This window comes from Heterodontus francisci, chromosome 6 (genome assembly GCF_036365525.1).
Source record: "Heterodontus francisci isolate sHetFra1 chromosome 6, sHetFra1.hap1, whole genome shotgun sequence".
Classification (NCBI taxonomy): Eukaryota; Metazoa; Chordata; class Chondrichthyes; order Heterodontiformes; family Heterodontidae; genus Heterodontus; species Heterodontus francisci.
In genome coordinates this window covers 1,123,505-1,136,210 of record NC_090376.1, presented here as the reverse complement: position 1 = coordinate 1,136,210, position 12,706 = coordinate 1,123,505, and positions in this window count along the sequence as shown.

The window sequence follows — 12,706 nt, the reverse complement described above, 5'->3', positions numbered from 1 at the left end:
GTGTGTGTGGAACCTGTACCCAAGTGAGAGTCAGTGTGTGTGGAACCCGTACCCCAGTGAGAGTCAGTGTGTGTGGAAGCCTTACCCCAGTGAGAGTCAGTGTGTGTGGGACCCGTACCCCAGTGAGAGTCAGTGTGTGTGGAAGCCTTACCCCAGTGAGAGTCAGTGTGTGTGGAACCCGTACCCCAGTGAGAGTCAGTGTGTGTGGAACCTGTACCCAAGTGAGAGTCAGTGTGTGTGGAAGCCGTACCCCAGTGAGAGTCAGTGTGTGTGGAACCCGTACCCCAGTGAGAGTCAGTGTGTGTGGAACCCGTACTCCAGTGAGAGTCAGTGTGTGTGGAACCTGTACGCAAGTGAGAGTCAGGGTGTGTGGAAGCCTTACCCCAGTGAGAGTCAGTGTGTGTGGAACCCGTACCCCAGTGAGAGTCAGTGTGTGTGGAACCCGTACCCCAGTGAGAGTCAGTGTGTGTGGAACCCGTTCCCCAGTGAGTCGGTGTGTGTGGAACCCGTACCCCAGAGAGTCAGTGTGTGTGGAACCCGTACCCCAGTGAGAGTCAGTGTGTGTGGAACCCGTACCCCAGAGAGTCAGTGTGTGTGGAACCCGTTCCCCAGTGAGTCGGTGTGTGTGGAACCCGTACCCCAGTGAGAGTCAGTGTGTGTGGAAACCACACCCCAGTGAGAGTCAGTGTGTGTGGAACCCGTACCCCAGTGAGAGTCAGTGTGTGTGGAACCCGTACCCCAGTGAGAGTCAGTGTGTGTGGAACCCACACCCCAGTGAGAGTCAGTGTGTGTGGAACTCGTACACCAGTGAGAGTCAGTGTGTGTGGAACCCGTACACCAGTGAGAGTCAGTGTGTGTGGAACCCGTACCCCAGTAAGAGTCAGTGTGTGTGGAACCTGTACCCCAGTGAGAGTCAGTGTGTGTGGAACCCGTACACCAGTGAGAGTCAGTGTGTGTGGAACCCGTACCCCAGTGACAGTCAGTGTGTGTGGGACCCGTATCCCAGTGAGAGTCAGTGTGTGTGGAACCCGTACCCCAGTGACAGTCAGTGTGTGTGGGACCCGTATCCCAGTGAGAGTCAGTGTGTGTGGAACCCGTACCCCAGTGAGAGTCAGTGTGTGTGGAAGCCGTACCCCAGTGAGAGTCAGTGTGTGTGGAAGCCGTACCCCAGTGAGAGTCAGTGTGTGTGGAAGCCGTACCCCAGTGAGAGTCGGTGTGCGTGGAACCTGTACCCCAGTGAGAGTCAGTGTGTGAGTGACCCATACCCCAGTGAGAGTCAGTGTGTGAGTGACCCATACCCCAGTGAGAGTCAAGGTGTGTGGAACCTGTACTCCAGTGAGAGTTAGTGTGTGTGGAACCTGTACCCAAGTGAGAGTCAGGGTGTGTGGGACCCGTACCCCAGTGAGAGTCAGTGTGTGTGGAAGCCTTACCCCAGTGAGAGTCAGTGTGTGTGGAACCCGTCCCCCAGTGAAAGTCAGTGTGTGTGGGACCCGTACCCCAGTGAGAGTCAGTGTGTGTGGAAGCCTTACCCCAGTGAGAGTCAGTGTGTGTGGGACCCGTACCCCAGTGAGAGTCAGTGTGTGTGGGACCCGTACCCCAGTGAGAGTCAGTGTGTGTGGAACCCGTACCCCAGTGAGAGTCAGTGTGTGTGGAACCCGTACCCCAGAGAGTCAGTGTGTGTGGAACCCGTACCCCAGTGAGAGTCAGTGTGTGTGGAACCCGTACCCCAGAGAGTCAGTGTGTGTGGAACCCGTACCCCAGTGAGAGTCAGTGTGTGTGGAACCCGTACCCCAGTGAGAGTCAGTGTGTGTGGAACCCGTACCCCAGAGAGTCAGTGTGTGTGGAACCCGTACCCCAGTGAGAGTCAGTGTGTGTGGAACCCGTACCCCAGAGAGTCAGTGTGTGTGGAACCCGTACCCCAGTGAGAGTCAGTGTGTGTGGAACCCGTACCCCAGAGAGTCAGTGTGTGTGGAACCCGTACCCCAGTGAGAGTCAGTGTGTGTGGAACCCGTACCCCAGAGAGTCAGTGTGTGTGGAACCCGTACCCCAGTGAGAGTCAGTGTGTGTGGAACCCGTACCCAAGTGAGAGTCAGTGTGTGTGGAACCTGTACCCCAGTGAGAGTCAGTGTGTGTGGAGCCCCTACCCCAGTGAGAGTCAGTGTCTGTGGAACCCGTACCCCAGAGAGTCAGTGTGTGTGGAACCCGTACCCCTTTGAGAGTCAGTGTGTGTGGAACCCGTACCCCAGTGAGAGTCAGTGTGTGTGGAACCCACACCCCAGTGAGAGTCAGTGTGTGTGGAACCCGTACCCCAGTGAGAGTCAGTGTGTGTGGAACCCCTACCCCAGTGAGAGTCAGTGTGTGTGGAACTCGTACACCAGTGAGAGTCAGTGTGTGTGGAACCCGTACACCAGTGAGAGTCAGTGTGTGTGGAACCCGTACCCCAGTGAGAGTCAGTGTGTGTGGAAGCCGTACCCCAGTGAGAGTCAGTGTGTGTGGAAGCCGTACCCCAGTGAGAGTCAGTGTGTGTGGAAGCCGTACCCCAGTGAGAGTCGGTGTGCGTGGAACCTGTACCCCAGTGAGAGTCAGTGTGTGAGTGACCCATACCCCAGTGAGAGTCAGTGTGTGTGGGACCCGTACCCCAGTGAGAGTCAAGGTGTGTGGAACCTGTACTCCAGTGAGAGTTAGTGTGTGTGGAACCTGTACCCAAGTGAGAGTCAGTGTGTGTGGAACCCGTACCCCAGTGAGAGTCAGTGTGTGTGGAAGCCTTACCCCAGTGAGAGTCAGTGTGTGTGGGACCCGTACCCCAGTGAGAGTCAGTGTGTGTGGAAGCCTTACCCCAGTGAGAGTCAGTGTGTGTGGAACCCGTACCCCAGTGAGAGTCAGTGTGTGTGGAACCTGTACCCAAGTGAGAGTCAGTGTGTGTGGAAGCCGTACCCCAGTGAGAGTCAGTGTGTGTGGAACCCGTACCCCAGTGAGAGTCAGTGTGTGTGGAACCCGTACTCCAGTGAGAGTCAGTGTGTGTGGAACCTGTACGCAAGTGAGAGTCAGGGTGTGTGGAAGCCTTACCCCAGTGAGAGTCAGTGTGTGTGGAACCCGTACCCCAGTGAGAGTCAGTGTGTGTGGAACCCGTACCCCAGTGAGAGTCAGTGTGTGTGTTTTTTTAAGTTGTTCATGGGATGTGGCGTCACTGGCCAGGCCATTAATTATTGCCCTTCCCCAAATGTCCTTGCCAAGTGGGTGGTGAGCTGCCTTCTTGCATTCCATGGGGTGTAGCTACACCAACAGTGCTGTTAGGAAGGGAGTTCCAGAATTTTCACCCGGTGACAGTGAAGGAACGGCGATATAGTTCCAAGTCAGGATGGTGTGTGACTTGGAGGGGAACTTGCAGGTGGTGATGTTCCCATGCATTTGCTGCCCTTGTCCTTTTAGTTGGTATAGATCGTGGGTATGGAAGGTGCTGTTTAAGGAGCCTTGGTGCGTTGCTGTAGTGCATCTTGTAGATGGTACACTAGTGCAGGGAGTGTATGTTTGTGGATGGGGTGCCAATCAAGCGGGCTGTTTTATCCTGGATGGTGTCGAGCTTCTTGAGTGTTGTTGGAGCTGCATTTCTACAAGGACTGCTACAGTATCTGAGGAGTCACGAATGGTGCTGAACATTGTGCAATCATCAGCGAACATCCCCACTTCTGACCTTATGATTGAAGGAAGGTCATTGATGAAGCAGCTGAAGATGGTTGGGCCTAGGACACTACCCTGAGGAACTCCTACAGTGATGTCCTGGAGCTCAGATGATTGACCTCCAACAACCACAACCATCTAACTTTGCGCTAGGTATGACTCCAGCCAGCAGAGGGTTTTCCCCCTGATTCCCTTTGACCTCAGTTTTGCGAGGGCTCCTTGATGCCATACTCAGTCAAATGCTGCCTTGATGTCAAGGGCAGTCACTCTCACCTCAAATCTTGAGTTCAGCTCTTTTGTCCATGTTTGAACCAAGGCTGTAATGAGGTCAGGAGCTGAGTGGCCCTGGCGGAACCCAAACTGAGCGTCACTGAGCAGGTCATTGCTAAACAAGTGCCGCTTGATGGCACTGTTGATGACACCTTCCATCACTTTACTGATGATTGAGAGTAGACTGATGGGACGGTAATTCTCCGGGTTGGATTTGTTCTGCTTTTTGTGTACAGGACTTACCTGGGCAATTTTCCACATTGCAGGATAGATGCCAGTATTATATCTGTACTGGAACAACTTGGCTCGGGGCACAGCAGGTTCTGGAGCACAGGTCTTCAGTACTATTACCAGAATATTGTCAGGGATCATAGCCTTTGCAGTATCCAGTGCCTTCAGTTGTTTCTTGATATCATGCGGAGTGAATCGAATTGGCTGAAGTCTGGCATCTGTGATGCTGGGGACTTCAGGAGGAGGCCAAGATGGATCATCAACTCGGCACTTCTGGCTGAAGATTGTTGCAAATGCTTCAGCCTTATCTTTCGCACTGATGTGCTGGGCTTCCCCATCATAGAGGATGGGGATATTTGTGGAGCCACCTCCTCCAGTTAGTTGTTTAATTGTCCACCACCATTCACGGCTGGATGTGGCAGGAATGCAGAGCTTAGATCTGATCCGTTGGTTATGGGATCGCTTAGCTCTGTCTATCACATGCTGCTTACGCAGTTTGGCACGCAGATAGTCCTGTGTTGTAGCTTCACCAGGTTGACACCTCATTTTGAGGTATGCCTGGTGCTGCTCCTGGCATGCCCTCCTGCATTCTTCATTGAACCAGGGTTCGTCTCCTGGCTTGATGGTAATGGTAGAGTGGGGGATATGCCGGGCCATGAGGTTACAGATTGTGGTTGAGTACAATTCTGCTGCTGCTGATGGCCCACAGCGCCTCATGGATGCTCAGATTTGCATTGCTAGATGTATTCGAAATCTATCACATTTAGCACGGTGATGGTGCCACACAACACGATGGACGGTATCCTCAATGTGAAGGCAGGACTTCGTCTCCACTAGGACTGTGCGGTGATCACTCGTACCAATACAGTCATGGACAGAAGCATCTGCGGCAGGCAGATTGGTGAGGACGAGGTCAAGTATGTTTTTCCCTCGTGTTGATTCCCCCACCATCTGCCGCAGACCCAGTCTAGCAGCTATGCCTTTAGGACTCAGCCAGTTCGGTCAGTAGTGGTGCTACTGAGCCACTCTTGGTGATGGACTTTGAAGTCTCTCACCCAGAGTACCTTCAGCGCTTCCTCCAAGTGGTGTTCAACATGGAGGAGTACTGAGTCTTCAGCTGAGGGAGGGCGGTAGGTGGTAATCAGTAGGAGGTTACCTTGCCCATGTTTGGCCTGATGCCATGAGACCTCATGGGGTCCGGAGTCGATGTTGAGGAATCCCAGGGCAACTCCCTCCCTACTGTATACCACTGTGCCACCACCTCTGGTGGGTCTGTCCTGCCGGTGGGACAGGACATACCCAGGGATAGTGATTGCAGTGTCTGGGACATTGTCTGTAAGGTATGATTCCGTGAGTATGACTATGTCAGGCTGTTGCTTGACTAGTCTGTGGGACAGCTCTCCCAACTTTGGCACAAGCCCCCAGATGTTAGTAAGGAGGACTTTGCAGGGTCGACAGGGCAGGGTTTGCCGTTGTCGTTTCCGGAGCCTTGGTCAATACCGGGTGTTCCGTCCGGTTTCATTCATTCTCAAGGTGCAGGATAAACCTTTCAGGCCTATGATCCCTGGTTCTGGACTCCCCCACCATCGGGAACATCCTGCATCTACCCTGTCAAGTCATGTTAGAATTTTATAGCTTTCTCTGAGATTCCCCCCTCACTCTTCTGAACTCCAGAGAATATAATCCTAACCGACTCAATCTTTCCTCATATGTCAGTCCCGCCATCCCAGGAATCAGTCTGGTAAACCTTCGCTGCACTCCCTCTATAGCAAGAGCATCCTTCCTTAGATAAGGAGACCAAAACTGCACTCAATATTCCAGGTGTGGCCTCACCAAGGCCCTGTATAATTGCAGCAAGACATCCCTGCTCCTGTACTCGAATCCTCTCACTATGAAGGCCAACATACCATTTGCCTTTTTTACCGCCTGTTGGACCTGCATGCTTAACTTCAGCGACTGGTGTACGAGAACACCCAGGTCTCGCTGCATATTCCCCTCTCTCAGTTTATAGCCATTCAGATAATAATCTGCCTTCCTGTTTTTGCTACCAAAGTGGATAACCTCACATTTATCCACATTATACTGCATCTGCCATGCATTTGCCCACTCACTCAACTTGTCCAAATCACCCTGAAGCCTCTCTGCATCCTCCTCACAGCTCACCCTCCCACCCAGTTTTGTGTCATGTGCTAATTTGGAGGTATTACATTTATTTCCCTCATCTAAATCATTAATATATATTGTGAATAGCTGGGGTCCTAGCACCGATCCCTGCGGTAACCCATTAGTCACTGCCTGCCATTTGGAAAAAGACCTGTTTATTGCTACTCTTTGTTTCCTGTCTGCCAACCAATTTTCTATCCATCGCAATACACTACCCCCAATCCCATGCGCTTTAATTCTGCACACTAATATCTTATGTGGGATTTTGTCGAAAGCCTTCTGAAAGTCCAAATAAACCACATTCACTGGCTCCCCCTCATCATCTCTACTAGTTACATCCTCGAAGAATTCTAGTAGATTTGTCAAGTATGACTTCCCTTTCATAAATCCATGCTGACCCTGCCCGATTCTACCACTGTTCTCCAAGTGCTCTGCTATAAAATCTTTGATAATGGACTCTAGGATTTTCCCCACTACCGACATCAGGCTGACTGGTCTATAATTCCCTGCTTTCTCTCGACCTCCCTTTTTAAATAGTGGGGTTACATTATCTACCCCCCAATCTGTAGGAACTGTTCCAGAGTCTATAGAATCTTGGAAGATGACCACCAATGCATCCACTATTTCTAGGGCCACTTCCTTAAGTACTCTGGGATGCAAACCATCAGGCCCTGGGAATGTATCAGCCTTCAATCCCATCAATTTCCCCAACACCATTTCTCTACTAATACTGATTTCCTTCAGTTCCTCTCCCTCACTAAACGCTGTGTTCCCGAACATTTCTGGTATGATATTTGTGTCCTTTGTGAAGAACGAACCAAAGTATGCATTTAGTTGGTCAGCCATTTTTTTATTCCCCATAATAAATTATCCTGTTTCTGACTGTAAGGAACCTACATTTGTCTTCACCAATCTTTTTCTCTTCACATACCTATAGAAACTTTTACAGTCAGTTTTTATGTTCCCCGCAAGCTTACTCTCGTACTCTATTTTCCCCTTCTTAATCAATTCTTGGCCCTCCTTTGCTGAATTCTAAACTGCTCCCAATCCTCAGGTCTGTTGCTTTTACTGGCACATTTATATGCCACTTTCTTGGATCTAATGCTGTCTATAATTTCCCTTGTAAGCCAACGGTTTGGCTACCTTTCCTGTTTTACTTTTGTGCCAGACAGGAATAAACAATCGTTGAAGTTCATCCATGCACTCTTTGAATGTTTGTCATTGCATTTCCACCGTCATCCCTTTAAGTAATGTTTCCCAATCTGTCATAGCCAACTCGCACCTCATACCTTCGTAGTTTCCTTTACTAAGATTCAGGACCCTAGTCTCAGAATCAAAGACGTCACTCTCCATCTTGATGAAGAATTCTATCATTTTACGGTCGCTCATTCCCAAGGGATCTCGCACAACTAGATTGTCAATTATTCCTCTCTCATTACACAATACCCAGTCTAGGATGGTCTGTTCTCCAGTTGGTTCTTCAATGTATTGGTCCAGAAAACCATCCCGTATACACTCCATGAATTCCTCCTCTACGGTATTGTGACTAATTTGATTTGCCCAATCTATATGCAGATTAAAATCACCCATCATTACAGATGTTCCTTTATCGCATGCATCTCTAATTTCCTGTTTAATGCCATTCTCAACCCATCCAGTTTGTACTGGTCCCACCTCCCCCAGAACCGGCCCCAATGCCCCAGGAATCTAAAACCCTCCCCCTCACACCATCTCTTCAGCCACGTATTCATCCGATATATCCTGCTATTTCTACTCTGACTAGCAAGTGGCACTGGTAGTAATCCTGAGATCACGACCTTTGAGGTCCTACTTTTCAACTTACTTCCTAGATCCCTAAATTCTGCTTTTAGGACCTCATCCTTTCTTTTTTACCTATGTTGTTTGTACCAATGTGTACCACGCCCACTGGCTGTTCACTCTCCCCCTTCAGAATGTCCTGTAACCGCTCTGAGACATTCTTGACCCTAACACCAGGGAGGCAACATACCATCCTGGAGTCTCTTTTGCGGCCACAGAAACGCCTATCTATTTCCCCTTACAATTGAATCCTCTATAACTATTGCATTCCCACACTTTTTACTCCTCCCCTGTGCAGCAGAGCCAACCGTGGTGCAACGAATTGGGCTGTTGCTGCTTTCCCCTGAGAGGCCATTCCCCCCAACAGTATCCAAAGCAGTATATCTGTTTTGCAGGGGAATAGCCACAGGAGATTCCTGCACTGCCTGCCTAGTCCTCTTGCTCTGCCTGGTGGTCACACATTCCCGAAGCAAGTGCCCTTTGATAGCACTATCGGTGACACCTTCCATCACTTTATTGATGGTTGAGAGTAGGCTGATGGAGCGGTAATTGGCCGGGTTGGATTTGTCCTGCTTTTGTGTACAGGACATACCTGTGCAATTTTCCACATTTCTGGGTAGATGCCAGTACTGGAACAGCTTGGCTAGGGGCGCAGCAAGTTCTGGAGCACAGGTCTTCAGTACTATTGCTGGAATATTGTCAGGGCCCATAGCTTTTTCAGTATCCAGTGCCTTCAGTCGTTTCTTGATATCACGAGGAGTGAATCGAATTGGCTGAAAATTGGCATCTGTCATGCTGGGGACTTCAGGAGGAAGCCAAGATGGATCATCAACTTGGCACTTCTGGCTGAAGATTGTTGCAAATGCTTCAGCCTTATCTTTCGCACTGATGTGCTGGGCTCCCCCATCATTGAGGACGGGGATATTTGTGCAGCCACCTCCTCCAGTTAGTTGTTTAATTGTCTACTACCATTCACGACTGGATGTGGCAGGACTGCAGAGCTTAGATCTGATCCGTTGGTTATGGGATCGCTTAGCTCTGTCTATCGCATGCTGCTTATGCAGTTTGGCACGCAAGTATTCCTGGGTTGTAGCTTCACCAGGTTGACACCTCATTTTGAGGTATGCCTGGTGCTGCTCCTGGCATGCCCTCCTGCACTCTTCATTGAACCAGGGTTGGTCTCCTGGTTTGATGGTAATGGTAGAGTGGGGGATATGCCGGGCCATGAGGTTACAGATTGTGGTTGAGTACAATTCTGCTGCTGCTGATGGCCCACAGCGCCTCATGGATGCCCAGGTTTGCATTGCTAGATGTGTTCGAAATCTATCCCATTTAGCACAGTGGGAGTGCCACACAACACGAAGGACAGTATCCTCAATGTGAAGGCAGGACTTTGTCTCCTCATGGATTGTGCGGTGAACACTCCTACCAATACTGACATGGACAGATGTATCTGTGGCCGGCAGATTGGTGAGGATGAGGTCAAGTAGTTTTTTCCCTCTTGTTGGTTCCCTCACCACCTGCCGCAGACCCAGTCTAGCAGCTATGTTCTTTAGGACACGGCCAGCTCAGTCAGTAGTCGTGCTACCGAGTCACTCTTGGTGATGGACTTTGAAGTCTCTCACCCAGAGTGCCTTCAGCACTTCCTCCAAGTGGTGTTCAACATGGAGGAGTACTGAATCATCAGCTGAGGGAGGGCGGTAGGTGGTAATCAGCAGGAGGTTACCTTGCCCATGTTTGGCCTGATGCCATGAGACTTCATGGGATCTGGAGTCAATTATGAGGACTTACAGGGCAACTCCCTCCCTACTGTATACCATTGTGCTGCCACCTCTGCTGGGTCTGTTCTGCCGGTGGGACAGGACATACCCGGGGATGGTGATGCCACTTATCAGCCCAAGCCTGGATATTGTCCAGCTCTTGCTGCATTTCTACACGGACTGCTTGAGTATCTGAAGAGTCACGAATGGTGCTGAACATTGTGCAATCATCAGCGAACATCCCCACTTCTGACCTAATGATTGAAGGAAGCTCATGAAGCAGCTGAAGATGGTTGGGCCGAGGACACTACCCTGAGGAACTCCTGCAGTGATGTCCTGGAGCTAAGATGATTGACCTCCAACAACCACAACCATCTTCCTTTGCGCTAGGTATGACTCCAGCCAGCGGAGGGTTTTCCCCCTGATTCCCATTGACTTCAGTTTTGCTAGGGCTCCTTGATGCCATACTCGGTCAAATGCTGCCTTGATGTCAAGGGCAGTCACTCTCACCTCAAATCTTGAGTTCAGCTCTTTTGTCCATGTTTGAACCAAGGCTGTCATGAGGTCAGGAGCTGGGTGGCCCTGGCAGAACCCAAACTTAGCGTCACTGAGCAGGTCATTGCTAAACAAGTGCCGCTTGATGGCACTGTTGATGACACCTTCCATCACTTTACTGATGGTTGAGAGTAGGCTGATGGGGCGGTAATTGGCCGGGTTGGATTTGTCCTGCTTTTGTGTACAGGAGGTACCTGGGCAATTTTCCACATTGCAGGGTAGATGCCAGTGTTGTAGCTGTACTGGAACAGCTTGGTTAGGGGCGCGGCAAGTCCTGGAGCACAGGTCTTCAGTACTATTGCCGGAATGTTGTCAGGACCCATAGCTTTTGCAGTATCCAGTGTCTTCATTCGTTTCTTGATATCACGAGGAGTGAATCGAATTGGCTGAAGTCTGGCATCTGTGATGCTGGGGACTTCAGGAGGAGGCTGAGATGGATCATCAACTCGGCACTTCTGGCTGAAGATTGTTGCAAATGCTTCAGCCTTATCTTTCACACTGATGTGCTGGGCTCACCCATCGTTGAGGATGGGGGTATTTGTGGAGCCAACTCTTCCAGTTAGTTATCAACGCAAGCTCGAGGAACAGCATCTCATCTACCGATTAGGCACATTACAGCCTGCCGGACTGAACATTGAGTTCAATAATTTCAGAGCATGACAGCCCCCCACTTTACTTTCATTTTTAGTTACTTTTTCTTCCTTTTTTTTACATTCTTTTTCACATTTTTTACAATCTTTTTTGCATTTATTTCATTTCATCTTAGTTTGTTCAGTTTGCTTACCCACTGTTTCAGGTTTGCACTTGCTGCTGTTCAATATTCAGTGTATTAATACCTAATCTGTACTAATGCTTTGTCTTTCAACACACCATTAACATATTGTTTGCCTTTGCTCCGTGACCTTTTGGTCAGCTATGTGGCCTGGTCCAATCTGCACCTTCTCCTTTGTTATCTCTTGCCCCACCCCCACCTCACTTGTTTATAATCTGTGACTTTTCTAATATTTGTCAGTTCCGAAGAAGGGTCACTGACCCGAAACGTTAGCTCTGCTTCTCTTTCCACAGATGCTGCCAGACATGCTGAGTGATTCCAGCATTTCTTGTTTTTCTTCCAGTTAGTTGTTTATTTGTCCACCACCATTCACGGCTGGATGTGGCAAACCTGCAGAGCTTCGATCTGATCCATTGGTTATGGGATCACTTAGCTCTTTCTATTGCATGCTGCTTACGCAGTTTGGCACGCAGATAGTCCTGGGTTGTAACTTCACCAGGCTGACGCCTCATTGTCAGTAAATCTGGTTTGATCCCGCAGCTTGAGAGTAGAGTGGAGGATATGCCAGGCCATGAGGTTACAGATTGTGGTTGAGTACAATTCTGCTGCTGCTGATGGCCCACAGTGCCTCCTGGATGCCCAGTTTTGCATTGCTAGATCTGTTTGAAATCTATCCCATTTAGCAGGGTGATAGTGCCACGATATCCTCAATGTGAAGGCGGGACCTCATCTACACAAGGACCATGGGGTGGTCACTTCTGCCAATACTATCATGGACAGATGCCTCTGCGGCAGGCAGATTGGTGAGGAAGAGGTCAAGTTTGTTTTTCCCTCTTGTTGGTTCCCTCACCACCTGCCGCAGACCCAGTCTAGCAGCTATGTCCTTTAGGACTCTGCCAGCTCAGTCAGTAGTGGCGCTACCGACCACTCTTGGTGATGGACAATGACGTCCCCCACCCAGAGTACATTCTGTGCCATTGCCACCCTCAGTGCTTCCTCCAAGTGCTGTTCAAAATGGAGGAGTACTGACTCATCAGCTGAGGGAGGGCGGTAGGTGGTAAGGTTTCCTTGCCCATGTTTGACCTGATGCCATGAGACTTCATGGCGTCCGGTCTCAATGTTGAGGTGGACTAGGGCAACTCCGTCTGACTGTAGGCCGGTGGGACAGGACATACCCGGGGATGGTGATGGCAGTGTCTGGGTGGTCTGTTTGGTTTCATTCATTTTTATTAACTTCGTAGTGGTTAGATACAACTGAGAGTTTTCCTAGGCCATTTCAGAGGGCATATCAGAGTCAAGCACATTGCTGTGGGTCTGCAGTCACATGGAGGCCAGACCAGGTAAGGACAGCAGATTTCCTTCCCTAAAGGACATTAGTAAACCAGATGTAAGTCCCGTATCCCAGAGAGAGTCAGTGTGTGTGGTACCCGTACCCCTGGAAAATTCAGTGTGTGTGGAT